At 43.4% G+C, this 14106-nt stretch overlaps 1 protein-coding gene across 2 annotated transcripts in view; it reads left to right on the forward strand.

The window, feature by feature from the left end:
* The window catches only part of LOC311132118 (angiopoietin-1-like), an 80903-nt gene that overhangs the window by 46433 nt on the left and 20364 nt on the right, over window positions 1-14106 (forward strand). The window lies entirely within an intron of this gene.

A 14106-nucleotide genomic window follows, 5' to 3' on the forward strand; every position in this document is an offset into this window, starting at 1 on the left:
CCTTTCAAAGCACTTCATGGCTACAGACGTCAGTGCTACAGGTCAGTAGTCATTTAGGCAGGTTATCTTAGAGTCCTTGGGCACGGGGACTATGGTGGTCTGCTTGAAACATGTTGGTATTACAGACTCAGTCAGGGACATGTTGAAAATGTCAGTGAAGACACTTGCCAGTTGGTCAGCACATGCTCGGAGTACACGTCCTGGTAATCCGTCTGGCCCTGCGGCCTTGTGAATGTTGACATGCTTAAAAGTCTTACTCACATCGGCTACAGAGAGCGTGATCACATAGTCATCCGGAACAGCTGGTGCTCTCATGCATGCTTCAGTGTTGCTTGCCTCGAAGCGAGCATAGAAGTGGTTTAGCTCGTCTGGTAGGCTTGTGTCACTGGGCAGCTCACGGCTGTGCTTCCCTTTGTAGTCTGTAATAGTTTTCAAGCCCTGCCACATCCGACGAGCGTCAGAGCCAGTGTAGTACGATTCAATCTTAGCCCTGTATTGACTCTTTGCCTGTTTGATGGTTCGTCGGAGGGCATAGCGGGATTTCTTATAAGCGTCCGGGTTAGAGTCCCGTTCCTTGAAAGTGGCAGCTCTACCCTTTAGCTCAGTGCGGATGTTTCCTGTAATCCATGGCTTCTGGTTGGGGTATGTACGTACGGTCACTGTGGGGACGACATCATCGATGCACTTATTGATGAAGCCAGTGACTGATGTGGTGTACTCCTCAATGCTGTCTGAAGAATCCCGGAACATGTTCCAGTCTGTGCTAGCAAAACAGTCCTGTAGCTTAGCATCTGCGTCATCTGACCACTTTTTTATTAACCGAGTCACTGGTGCTTCCTGCTTTAGTTTTTGCTTATAAGCAGGAATCAGGAGGATAGTTATGGTCAGATTTGCCAAATGGAGGGCGAGGGAGAGCTTTGTATGCGTCTCTGTGTGTGGAGTAAAGGTGGTCTAGAGTTTTTTTTCCTCTGGTTGCACATTTAACATGCTGGTAGAAATTAGGTAGAACGGATTTAAGTTTCCCTGCATTAAAGTCCCCGGCCACTAGGAGCGCTGCATCTGGATGAGCGTTTTCCTGTTGATTTATGGCCTTGTACAACTCATTCAGTGCAATCTTAATGCCAGCATTGGGTTGTGGTGGTAAATAGACAGCTATGAAAAGTATAGATGAAAACTCTCTTGGTAAATAGTGTGGTCTACAGCTTATCATAAGATACTCTACCTCAGGCGAGCAAAACCTCGAGACTTCCTTAGTATTTGATTTTGTGGACCAGCTCTTGTTTACAAATATACACAGACCGCCACCCCTTGTCTTACCGGAGTCAGCCGTTCTATCCTGCCGATGTAGCGTATAGCCCGCTAGTTGTATGTTATCATTGTCGTCGTTCAGCCACGACTCGGTGAAACATAGGATATTACAGTTTTTAATGTCCCGTTGGTAGGATAACCGTAACCTTAGGTCATCCAATTTGTTATCCAATGATTGAAGATTGGCTAATAGGATTGATGGAAGAGGCAGTTTACTCGCTCGCCATCGGATCCTTACAAGGCACCCCGATCTACGTCCGCGATATCTCCGTCTCTTCCTCACGCGAATGACGGGGATTTGGGCCTTGTCGGGTGTCTGTATGATATCCTTCGCGGGCGCCTCATTGAAGAAAAAATCTTCGTCCAATACGAGGTGAGTAATCGCTGTCCTGATATCTAGAAGCTCTTTTTGGTTATAAGAGACGATGGCAGAAACATTATGTACAAAATAAATTACAAATAACGCAGAAAAACACACATAATAGTACAACCCCACAGCTAATCACCTTCGCACTAGAATGTTTTCCATTAACATCCACCACATCCACCATTTTAACTTGTAGAGCATGATACTATGATCAGCCGTGTCAAACACCTTCTGCAGATGCAGCATAACCATTCCACAGAAATGTCCCCGGTCAACTTATGCTCTGATAAAGTCAATTAAAAACAATAGACATGTGTCAGTGGAGTGGGACTTTCTAAAACCAGACTGTAGTTCGTTAAAAAAATATTATTGCTATTATATTCCTCTGTTCATAAATTAGTTTTTCCAGCACTTTAGACAGCACACTCAAAATAGATCAGTGGAGGCTCCTCATAGGAGGAAGGGGAGGACATCCTCCTCAGTGAATTTCATAAAAATAGAAATTGTAAAACATTGAAAAAGTTATCCTTTTTAGATAAAACTATACTAAACATATTCACGTCACCAAATAATTGATTAAAACACACTGTTTTGCAATGAAGGTCTACAGTAGCCTCAACAGCACTCTGTAGGGTAGCACCATAGTGTAGCCAGAGGACAGCTAGCTTCTGTCCTCCTCTTGGTACATTGACTTCAATACAAAACCTAGGAGGCTCTTGGTTCTCACCCCCTTCCATAGACTTATGCAGTAATTATGACAACTTCCAGAAGACGTCCTCCAACCTATCAGAGCTCTTGCAGCATGAACTGACATGTTGTCCACCCAATCAAAGTATCAGAGACGAATCTAGAACTTAAAGCATAAGCTACAGCTAGCTAGCACTGCAGTGCATAAAATGTGGTGAGTAGTTGACTCAAAGAGAGAGAAAGACACAAACGACCTGAGAACACAGCAGGAAAGGGTGGCCACATCACTCAAGGGCGTGATAGAAAAAGCTTCTTCTACTTTCCCCAACGCACAAGTGGTTATCTCAACCCTGTTACCACGAAAATACTTCCACCCTGCTACCATACAGCGGGTAAACGCAAGTATTTCCCGTGACTGTGCATCAAAACCAAATGTCTTCCTGGCCCACCACTCCACCCTGGACGTGAACAGCCTTTACGACCAGGTCCACCTATACAAGGCAGCAGTGCCCACCTTCGCCCGGACCCTAAAGGATATCGCCCTCAACCGCAGACCCAACACCTCACACAGGAGCAACAGATCAACCGACACCCCGCCCAGACCAGCGAGACACTCTCCCAGACCTGCGGGACCCCCCCCAGGACCTACACATAGAGGACCCCCGCAGAGAGGACCTACATCCAGACCACAGCACCATCAACCACATCTACACCCCCACCCCAACCAATTAACTCCCCCCCAAGTCAACCATGCCCACACCCCATTTAGGCCCCCTCAGATCAGACCTATGCCCCTCCTACCCACCCCAAGACCCCCACTCCAACAAAGAGGGCCTCAACATGAAAGTCACACATACGCCCAGGCCGTGAGCAGGCAAACAGGCCCAACACCCACTCTTACACTAGCCCAAGCCAATGGCATGTACCAGATGCTCAGCAGGCTCTGCTCACAATTACTGGCCTGAGGCCAAACCACACAACCAACAACATTAGACACTTTATGGAACACAAAGCCTTCACTATTTCATCCTGGAATATCCAAGGCCTGAGGTCATCTGCCTTTGGCCTAAAGAGCAGGAATCTGGACTTCACCAAAGAAATCGGAAATACAGACATTGTCATCCTACAAGAAACATGGTATAGAGGAGACGGACCCACTGGTTGCCCTCTAGGTTACAGAGAGCTGGTAGTCCCATCCACCAAACTACCAGGTGTGAAGCAGGGAAGGGACTCAGGGGGTATGCTAATTTGGTATAGAGCAGACCTAACTCACTCTATTAAATTAATCAAAACAGGAACATTTTACATTTGGTTAGAAATTCAAAAGGAAATTATCTCAACTGAGAAAAATGTCCTCCTGTGTGCTACCTATATCCCCCCACTAGAATCCCCATACTTTAATGAAGACAGTTTCTCCATCCTGGAGGGGGAAATCAATCATTTCCAGACCCAGGGACATGTACTAGTCTGTGGCGACCTAAATGCCAGAACTGGACAAGAACCTGACACCCTCAGCACACAGGGGGACAAACACCTACCTGGAGGTGACAGCATTCCCTCCCCCATATGCCCCCCTAGGCACAACTACGACAACATAACCAACAAAAATGGGTCACGACTCCTGCAGCTCTGTCGCACACTGGGTATGTACATAGTCAATGGTAGGCTTCGAGGGGACTCCTATGGTAGGTACACCTATAGCTCATCTCTTGGCAGTAGTACTGTAGACTACTTTATCACTGACCTCAACCCAGAGTCTCTCAGAGCGTTCACAGTCAGCCCACTGACACCCCTATCAGACCACAGCAAAATCACAGTCTACTTGAACAGAGCAACACTCAATCATGAGGCATCAAAGCCAAAAGAACTGAATAATATTAAGAAATTCTATAGATGGAAGGAAAGTAGTGTTGAAACCTACCAAAAAACAATTAGGAAACAACAAATTCAATCCAATCTAGACAACTTCCTGGACAAAACGTTCCACTGTAATAGTGAAGGTGTAAACTTGGCAGTAGAAAACCTAAACAGTATATTTGACCTCTCAGCTTCCCTATCAAATCTAAAAATATCTAACAGAAAACCAAAGAAAAGTAATAACAGTGATAAATGGTTTGATGAAGAATGCAAAAACCTAAGAAAGAAATTGAGAAACCTATCCAACCAAAAACATAGAGACCCAGAAAACCTGAGCCTACGCCTTCACTATGGTGAATCACTAAAACAATACAGAAATACACTACGGAAAAAGAAGCTCAATGTAATTGAAGAATCCATAGACTCTAACCACTTCTGGGAAAATTGGAAAACACTAAACAAACAACAACACGAAGAGCTATCTATCCAAAACGGAGATGTATGGGTAAACCACTTCTCCAATCTTTTTGGCCCTATAACAGAGAACAAACAGCAAAAAAATATACATGATCAAATGCAAATCTTAGAATCAACTATTAAAGACTACCAGAACCCACTGGATTCTCCAATTACATTGAATGAACTACAGGACAAAATACAAACCCTCCAACCCAAAAAGTCCTGTGGTGTTGATGGTATCCTCAATGAAATGATAAAATATACAGACCACAAATTTCAATTAGCTATACTTAAACTCTTTAACATCATCCTTAGCTCTGGCATCTTCCCCAATATCTGGAACCAAGGACTGATCACCCCAATCCACAAAAGTGGAGACAAATTTGACCCCAATAACTACCGTGGGATATGCGTCAACAGCAACCTTGGGAAAATCCTCTGCATTATCATTAACAGCAGACTAGTTCATTTCCTCAGTGAAAACAATGTACTAAGCAAATGTCAAATTGGCTTTTTACCAAATTACCGTACGACAGACCACGTATTCACCCTGCACACCCTAATTGACAAACAAACAAAACAAAACAAAGGCAAAGTCTTCTCATGCTTTGTTGATTTCAAAAAAGCTTTTGACTCAATTTGGCATGAGGGTCTGCTATACAAATTGATGGAAAGTGGGGTTGGGGGAAAAACATACGACATTATAAAATCCATGTACACAAACAACAAGTGTGCGGTTAAAATTGGCAAAAAACACACACATTTCTTTCCACAGGGCCGTGGGGTGAGACAGGGATGCAGTTTAAGCCCCACCCTCTTCAACATATATATCAACGAATTGGCGAGGGCACTAGAACAGTCTGCAGCACCCGGCCTCACCCTACTAGAATCTGAAGTCAAATGTCTTCTGTTTGCTGACGATCTGGTGCTTCTGTCACCAACCAAGGAGGGCCTACAGCAGCACCTAGATCTTCTGCACAGATTCTGTCAGACCTGGGCCCTGACAGTAAATCTCAGTAAGACAAAAATAATGGTGTTCCAAAAAAGGTCCAGTTGCCAGGACCACAAATACAAATTCCATCTAGACACCGTTGCCCTAGAGCACCCAAAAAACTATACATACCTCGGCCTAAACATCAGCGCCACAGGTAACTTCCACAAAGCTGTGAACGATCTGAGAGACAAGGCAAGAAGGGCCTTCTATGCCATCAAAAGGAACATAAAATTTGACATACCAATTAGGATCTGGCTAAAAATACTTGAATCAGTTATAGAACCCATTGCCCTTTATGGTTCTGAGGTCTGGGGTCCGCTCACCAACCAAGAATTCACAAAATGGGACAAACACCAAATTGAGACTCTGCATGCAGAATTCTGCAAAAACATCCTCCGTGTACAATGTAAAACACCAAATAATGCATGCAGAGCAGAATTAGGCCAATACCCGCTAATTATCAAAATCCAGAAAAGAGCCGTTAAATTCTATAACCACTTAAAAGGAAGCGATTCCCAAACCTTCCATAACAAAGCCATCACCTACAGAGAGATGAACTTGGAGAAGAGTCCCCTAAGTAAGCTTGTCCTGGGGCTCTGTTCACAAACACAAACAGACCCCACACAGCCCCAGGACAACAACAACAACAACAACACAACTAGACCCAACCAAATCATGAGAAAACAAAAAGAGAATTACTTGACACATTGGAAAGAACAAACAAAAAAACAGAGCAAACTAGAATGCTATTTGGCCCTAAACAGAGAGTACACAGTGGCAGAATACCTGACCACTGTGACTGACCCAAACTTAAGGAAAGCTTTGACTATGTACAGACTCAGTGAGCAAAGCCTTGCTATTGAGAAAGGCCGCCGTAGGCAGACCTGGCTCTCAAGAGAAGACAGGCTATGTGCACACTGCCCACAAAATGAGGTGGAAACTGAGCTGCACTTCCTAACCTCCTGCCAAATGTATGACCATATTAGAGACACATATTTCCCTCAGATTACAGCGATCCACAAAGAATTCGAAAACAAACCCAATTTTGATAAACTCCCTTATCTACTGGGTGAAAAACCACAGTGTGCCATCACAGCTGCAAGATTTGTGACCTGTTGCCACAAGAAAAGGGCAACCAGTGAAGAACAAACACCATTGTAAATACAACCCATATTTATGTTTATTTATTTTCCCATTTGTACTTTAACTATTTGCACATTGTTACAACACTGTATATATACATAATATGACATTTGAAATGTCTTTATTCTTTTGAAACTTCTGAGTGTAATGTTTACTGTTAATATTTATTGTTTATTTCACTTTTGTTTACTATCTACTTCACTTGCTTTGGCAATGTTAACACACGTTTCCCATGCCAATAAAGCCCTTAAATTGAATTGAATTGAAAGACAATAGTTGTCAACAGTTTTCAACAAATATATTTTTTCACTTTCAGTTTCACTTACTTAGCTAGCAAATGCAGCTGGCTAGTTTAGTTACTCAAACACCCGGCTCAAACAGAGGGATGCTATGTTAGCTAGCTGGCAATTACTATCCAACACAACACTGGAACTCTTCAAAGTCAAGGTAAGCTTTTGGTTTTATTAATTTATTGCCACCGGGGCCTGCCGGTCTAACTGCTTACTGACTATACACTGTAACATTGCTGCATGATTGTAGCGGGTTTACTAGCGCATTAGTTATATTAGCTATGTTGACTAGGACGTTATTTTAGTTAATATGGGGACAACGATTTTGGCTGTGTGTAGCGGTTCTGACATGGTTTGGCTTGGAATGGTTTTTTCGCCTGGTCACATACAGCTGATGTGAGGTTCATTTGAAGTCTACAAACGAAGGGAAAAGGTAAGAGGAGGAGAGTGGATAGAGGCTAGAATGAATACAACATGGCTGCTATGAAAATGAACTCTGTTTATGCGTGATCAGGGGTGTATTCATTCTGCCGATTCTGTTGAAAAACGTTTCTTAAACGGAAGCAAACGAAACGGGGATAAAAAATACCTGAATTTGTCCAATAGAAACTCTCGTTTGCAACTGTTGGACTAATGATTACACCCTAGATAAGCTAGATGCAGGCAAAGGTGTGCAAGGCGGTATTGAATGTGTCAATGTCTGTCCATGTGTCACTGTCTGTCATCTCAAATTTTCTCTCTAGACCTGTGTGCACTTACGTTGTAAACTTTCCTTCATAGGCTAGGTGTAGCAACCTCATGATGGGTATAGGGAAAATTAGAGTATCATGTAGTAGCCTAAACCTATCGATGTTACATTGAACTGGGTAAATGGAATATGATTGACAGTCATCCAACATGCTGTAATACAAATAAGGCCATACTCATGAAAAAAAGAAATCGTCCTCCCTCATCGTAAAAGGCACTGACAGCCACTGAAATAGATAGAGGTCTATAGTTGCCCTTGTCTGGTTTGCAGCCCTTCTTGTGGATAGGGGTCATTCTAGCATGTTTCGTATCCGTGGGATCTCTACCCTGCTCAGATATGTTGATTAAATGGGTGACACAGGGGCAATAAGTTCAGCACCATCTCTTAGAAACCTGGCAGGGATATTGTTGAGGCCTGTAGCTTTAGAGCAGTTTAGTTCAGACAGTCTCTTGACAACTTCTGCCTGAGACACTGCTGTAAAGGAAAAGGCATCAGCTTGTACATCCATCTTGCAGTAATAGCCTAGGACCTGACCCTTCCCATACACTTCAGTACAACCAGGTAGCTTCTCAACCAAATTTGAGGCAACTGTTGTGAGAAATGTATTGAGATTGTCAGCTACCACTTCCTTTATTACAGTTATTTTGTTTGTTATTACAGGTGCAAGATAAAAATATAAAAATAAAAAGGATATGAAATGAAAAAGGTGTTTGGAAACTGTTTGGCCTCGCAAAGGGGAAATGAGTTTTGTCCAGACTGTACAGTCATATCATGATGCCAATACCATAAACATGGTTCCATAAAGGGAGGCAGAGGGATACCCAGTCCCTTAAACTCTGCTTGAGGGAGAAGCCACAGTGGTCGTTCTTTTCCAAGAAGCACTCGTCACTCTTGTTACTCAGTGTGGTGCTCTCTTTATGGTAATGGTTTATCCTACTTCACCATAACAGCTAGGCTGTGGTTACCACTTGAGTGAAATGTCAAACAGCCACCGTTTTGGGTAATCAACTATTTTCTTCCTTTGTGTCTCCCCACTGCGATAAGTAGGGGGAGCGGGGATTTCCCTTCGGCTCACCGCTTGACCCCGACAGCAACACGACCCTCAGGTTTAGTCAATGCAGTGAACTCATTGCCCCCCCCCCCCCTCCGTCTCAACACAACAGCAAAATCCCAAACCCACTTGATCCCAAGTCTGCCCTCGATCACATTCAGTCACAGGAGATTTCAAGTAAAAGTGTGTGCTGGGATTGGTGGAGTTGTGTAGCGAGAAACCTTGCACCCTGTTCATGTTCGCTACTTTCTGCTGTGACGGCCCAGACCCCACACTGTTTCCTGTGGCTGTTCACCCGTACAACAGGAAATGAGCAGGCATGAATGGATATCTGAGCCATGGTGAGTGGATATGTGCATGGCATGATTAACACGTGCTTTGTATTAATCACGCTGTTCTACTTCATAGCTTTAATGTTCCATGAAAAAAATGGATCACCAGCTACCTCTTTTCATAGCTCTGACAGTAGGAACATTAAAGCTCTTGACTGATTGGCTCATATCAACCAATCCCTGTGACGTGCCATGTTGTGACCCAAATATGTCATTAGGGTTTATTAAGTTGCTAAAACATGTCGCTAACTGAAAAACAAGTCACTAACTGAAAAACAAATCACTAACTGACCTGGCAAGTAGTCTGCCATGTTCCACTTTGTCACCTAGTCAGCCATGTTATCTCCCTGTCAGCTCAGGGTGTTTCTGGGGTCACTGGGGCATCCAGCCTTCCGCCGGGATTGGTGGCTGCTTTAACGAGAGGAGAATGAAATGGAACATTGACGTCCTGGCTCCGTGGTTGGTCCCTTCCTCCTCCACGGTGGCGATGAGGGCCAACCGGGCGCTGGGGTCACCCGATTCACCCCTGCCGAATAATTCAACCTATAATGGCTCCTAGGGGAGGTCCTGTCCAGTGGAGGTAAAGGGGTAGGTAGTTCTCAACTGATCGCCTGTTGCAACACTCCCATTGCCGAATGGTGTCTAAATCTAGATGCGATGAAGCTCAGTTACAAGGGAGGATTTTTTGGGGAGGATTTGTTTGTTTACCAAACGGATTTGTGTTTTTGTTCGGGGAGGGTTAGCTTTTCGTGCCATTGGATGGCGTCTACTTGAGTTAGGCTCTGTTTTGAAAACTGAGCCCTAGCATTTCCTTTAATGCTCAGATTCAAATCATCACTGACACTTACTATGGGGAACAGTTTAAAAAGGGAGATCAGATTCTAAAATGCTATAAACATTGTTACTGAAGTTTGTCCAGAAACGTACAGTACCAGTCAAAAGTTTGGACACACCTACTCATTCCAGGGATTTTCTTTATTTTGACTATTTTCTACATTGTAGAATAATAGTGAAGACATCAAAACTATGAAATAACACATATGGAATCATGTAGTAACCAAAAAAGTGTTAAACAAAACAAAATATATTTTATATTTGAGATTTTTCAACGTAGCCACCCTTTGCCTTGATGACAGCTTTGCACACTCTTGGCATTCTCTCAACCAGCTTCATGAGGTAGTCACCTGGAATGCATTTCAATTAACAGGTGTGCCTTCTTAATGTGCTTGAGGCAATCAGTTGTGTTGTGACAAGGTACGGGTGGTATACAGAAGATAGCCCAATTTGGTATTATGGCAGGAACAGCTCAAATAAGCAAAGAGAAACGACAGTCCATCATTACTTTAAGACATGAAGGTCAGTCAATCTGGAAAAGTTTAAGAACTTTGAAAGTTTCTTCAAGTGCAGTCGCAAAAAACATCAAGCGCTATGATGAAACTGGCTCTCATGAGGACCGCCACAGGAAAGGAAGACCCAGAGTTACTTTTGCTGCAGAGGATAAGTTCATTAGAATTAACTGCACCTCAGATTGCAGCCCTAATAAATGCTTCACGGAGTTCAAGTAACAGACACATCTCAACAGCAACTGTTCAGAGGAGACTGTGTGAATCAGGCCTTCATGGTTGAATTGCTGCAAAGAAACCACTACTAAAGGACACCAATAAGAAGAAGAGACATGATTGTGCCAAAAAAAAAACTAGCAATGGAAATCTGTCCTTTGGTCGGATGAGTCCAAATGTTTGATTTTTGGTTCCAACCGCTGTGTCTTTGTGAGACGCAGAGTAGATGAACGGATGATCTCCGCATTTGTAGTTCCCACCGTGAAGCATGGAGGAGGAGGTGTGATGGTGTGGGGGTGCTTTGCTGGTGACACTGTCTGTAATCTATTTAGAATTCAAGGCACACTTAACCAGCATGGCTACCACAGCATTCTGCAGCGATATGCCATCCCATCTGGAGTGTAAGGGTTGGTGTGAGGTGTAACCCAGGTGCGATGCAGGATATACAGTCGGCAGCAGGCAGAGATTGTGAAACAAGGATCTTTACTGGTGGTCCCGAAGCCAGAATACAAAATAACGGACTTATCACGATAAAATAAAGGCGGAGCAAATAAGTCTCCAAAAACCGGCTGACAGCCAAAATACGAAATACTACCTACGACTGAATCAAATAACGAAACAGGGAAAACACTTCTCAAGTACCTGTACATAGGTCTCCGATCAGACACTGAGTAGTACTGCTGGACATAGAGAAACTAACAGAGAAAAATGAGCAAGGGAACACAGGGAAGTGAGGGCATAAATACACAGGTGAACAGGTAGACACAGGTGACACCAATAGGATACTGATTAGTCCAGACTGTGAGTGAGGAGGTGCCTAAGGTTGTCAGAGGATGACACCTAGTGGGTCGCTCCGGAACTGCGACCCCCTCCTGTAACACTCCAGCCTGTGTAAGGGCTATTTGACTAAGGAGAGTGATGGAGTGCTGCATCAGATGACCTGGCCTCCACAATCACCCGACCTCAACCCAATTGAGATGGTTTGGGATGAGTTGGACTGCAGAGTGAAGGAAAAGCAGCCAACAAGTGCTCAGCATATATGGGAACTCCTTCAAGAGTGTTGGAAAAGCATTCCTCATGAAGCTGGTTGAAAGAATGCCAAGAGTGTGCAAAGCTGTCATCAAGGCAAAGGGTGGCTACTTTGAAAAATTTGTTTAACACTTTTTTGTTTACAACATGATGTGTTATTTCATAGTTTTGATGACTTCACTATTATTCTACAATGTAGAAAATAGTAAAAATAAAGAAAAAACCCTTGAATGAGTAGGTGTGTCCAAACTTTTGACTTGTAATGTTACTGTACTTCTCGTTTATTTATACTTATTTACATTTTCAATGCCTTTTCATCTTTTTTTACTAGTCCAACCATCTTTGATGTGGCCAGATGCCACTGAGCTCAGGTTTAGGTCGTCATTATTACCGAAACCTTATTATAGCACAATGAGCCAAGGACCGTTATTAATGGTAATTGACCTCAGTGTTGGAACGCTCTTAAAAGTCTCTGGTCGCTAAATATGATTTTCTTTCACGGTATTCTATTATCCCGCCTAAAGAAAGGCATCAATCATTTTTACAGCTGGGATAGCCATGTCTGGACGTAGTAGGATCTTATTTTAATTCCCCGCATTTAGCTCAGAGTTCTATGCAATGCTTCAAAATGGCATTTACGGTGAGAGTAAATCATCAGATGACTTCTATTAAGGCCTTTTATGATTGAACTATGCTCATGTTTTAAGCATACTCATTTGTCTTGACGTGACACCTGACGCTGCAAAGATACTCTGGAGGAAATAGAGAGAATATCCATGAGGTGTGTAATTGCACCATCTATCATGGACTTATTCCAGACTTCTATTGACCCTATTTGGGTTTGCTTGACTTTCACTCAGATCTTTGTTTGTGGGTTTGAGTCGATTTTATTGTATTTTTTAACATCCTTTCGAATTGAGTCTGCTAGATCTGTCACAGTCCATTTTGGTTCATGTTCTTGTGTTTGTGTCCACGTGTGTCCATTTGACTCCATGAGGTGCCTTCAGGGTCCACAGTGGGATGCATAGGGACCTTTTCAATCCCCAGGGGTCTTTGAGGGGCCTCACGGGTCTGCTTGGGTCCATGTAGGTTCATGAGAGTCCTTTTAGCTCTGCGTCTCGGCCTCTCTGGGTACATTTGGGCTCATTTGGCAAGGGTACTGATTTATGCAAACACCCAAGCCCTGCTGTCCTTTTCACATGAACCCCCTACTGAATACGAGTCCCCACTGAACCACAAAATATTTGTCTGTAAATAAATATTGGGACATAAATAATATTTTCAGAGCCAGGCTGCAAGCTGTTCAAGGGTGCTGCTCCTATAGGAGGGAGTCCCCAGTCTCTGGTAGACTTCAACCACGCCGTTGATTGTGAAATTTGTCCTCTCTGTGACGGACTTTGAGTCAGAAAGTTCCCATCTCTCCCACCTCTCTAATGTGTCCTGCCATCTCCCAGTGTGAGGTAAATTGAGGCACGACAGGGCCGGCCTTTTGTTGTGTTAGACTCCGCAGCGCAAGGTCCCACTCCGTCAACCTGTCACAGCTGGATATTCTTGTCGCTGACACTCAATACTTCGTCAAAATGGCTGAAATAATACGCCTAACGCGCAGCCTGTGTCTCCACTGGCTGTTCAGCTGAGGAGGGAGGATCAAAGTGGAGTGTAAGGATCACTGACACATTTCGCTTTGACATCCCATTTGCGTAAACAATCCCAATAGCAAAAACAATGGTGTAAAAACTGAGATGCGCCCCCTCATTTTGGAGGGGGAAAAAATTGAATTTCCATCGACATAACAAGGGCTTGGAGGGTAAATATAAACCACTTGTTATAACAGGAACTTGACATTTATAGCTAGTAGTGTTTTGTCCTCAGCCCCTTGCTTGGTTTCAAAATATTGCTGCCATAATTATCTACAGATGGAAATAGAAACAGCTGTCTCTTTGAACAGGCCTGTCAAAGGTAGACACCCTTTCTCTCTAGGCGGGAGACCATCCACTTGACAAAACTGCTTTTCTCTTGCTAATAAGCCAGCCAGTCACCCTCTGATTTTATCATGAGTTATATGGATATCCACACGGAGACCTTGTAGTTTGGCTTCTGTGTCACCTTTCTTACATATTCATTTTCTGGAATGTAAAGATGGTAATCATGATAAATGAAAACTGTCAGTTTTGATATTACAAAACCCCCACTGCTTGATGGCTCATATGTGACATGAAACTAAAGGTAGTTAATTATTTATTTAAATACTGTGATTAAAAATGACATACCAAAATAAAACT

Source organism: Coregonus lavaretus (assembly GCF_964263955.1).
Source record: "Coregonus lavaretus genome assembly, chromosome: 7".
Taxonomy (NCBI): Eukaryota; Metazoa; Chordata; class Actinopteri; order Salmoniformes; family Salmonidae; genus Coregonus; species Coregonus lavaretus.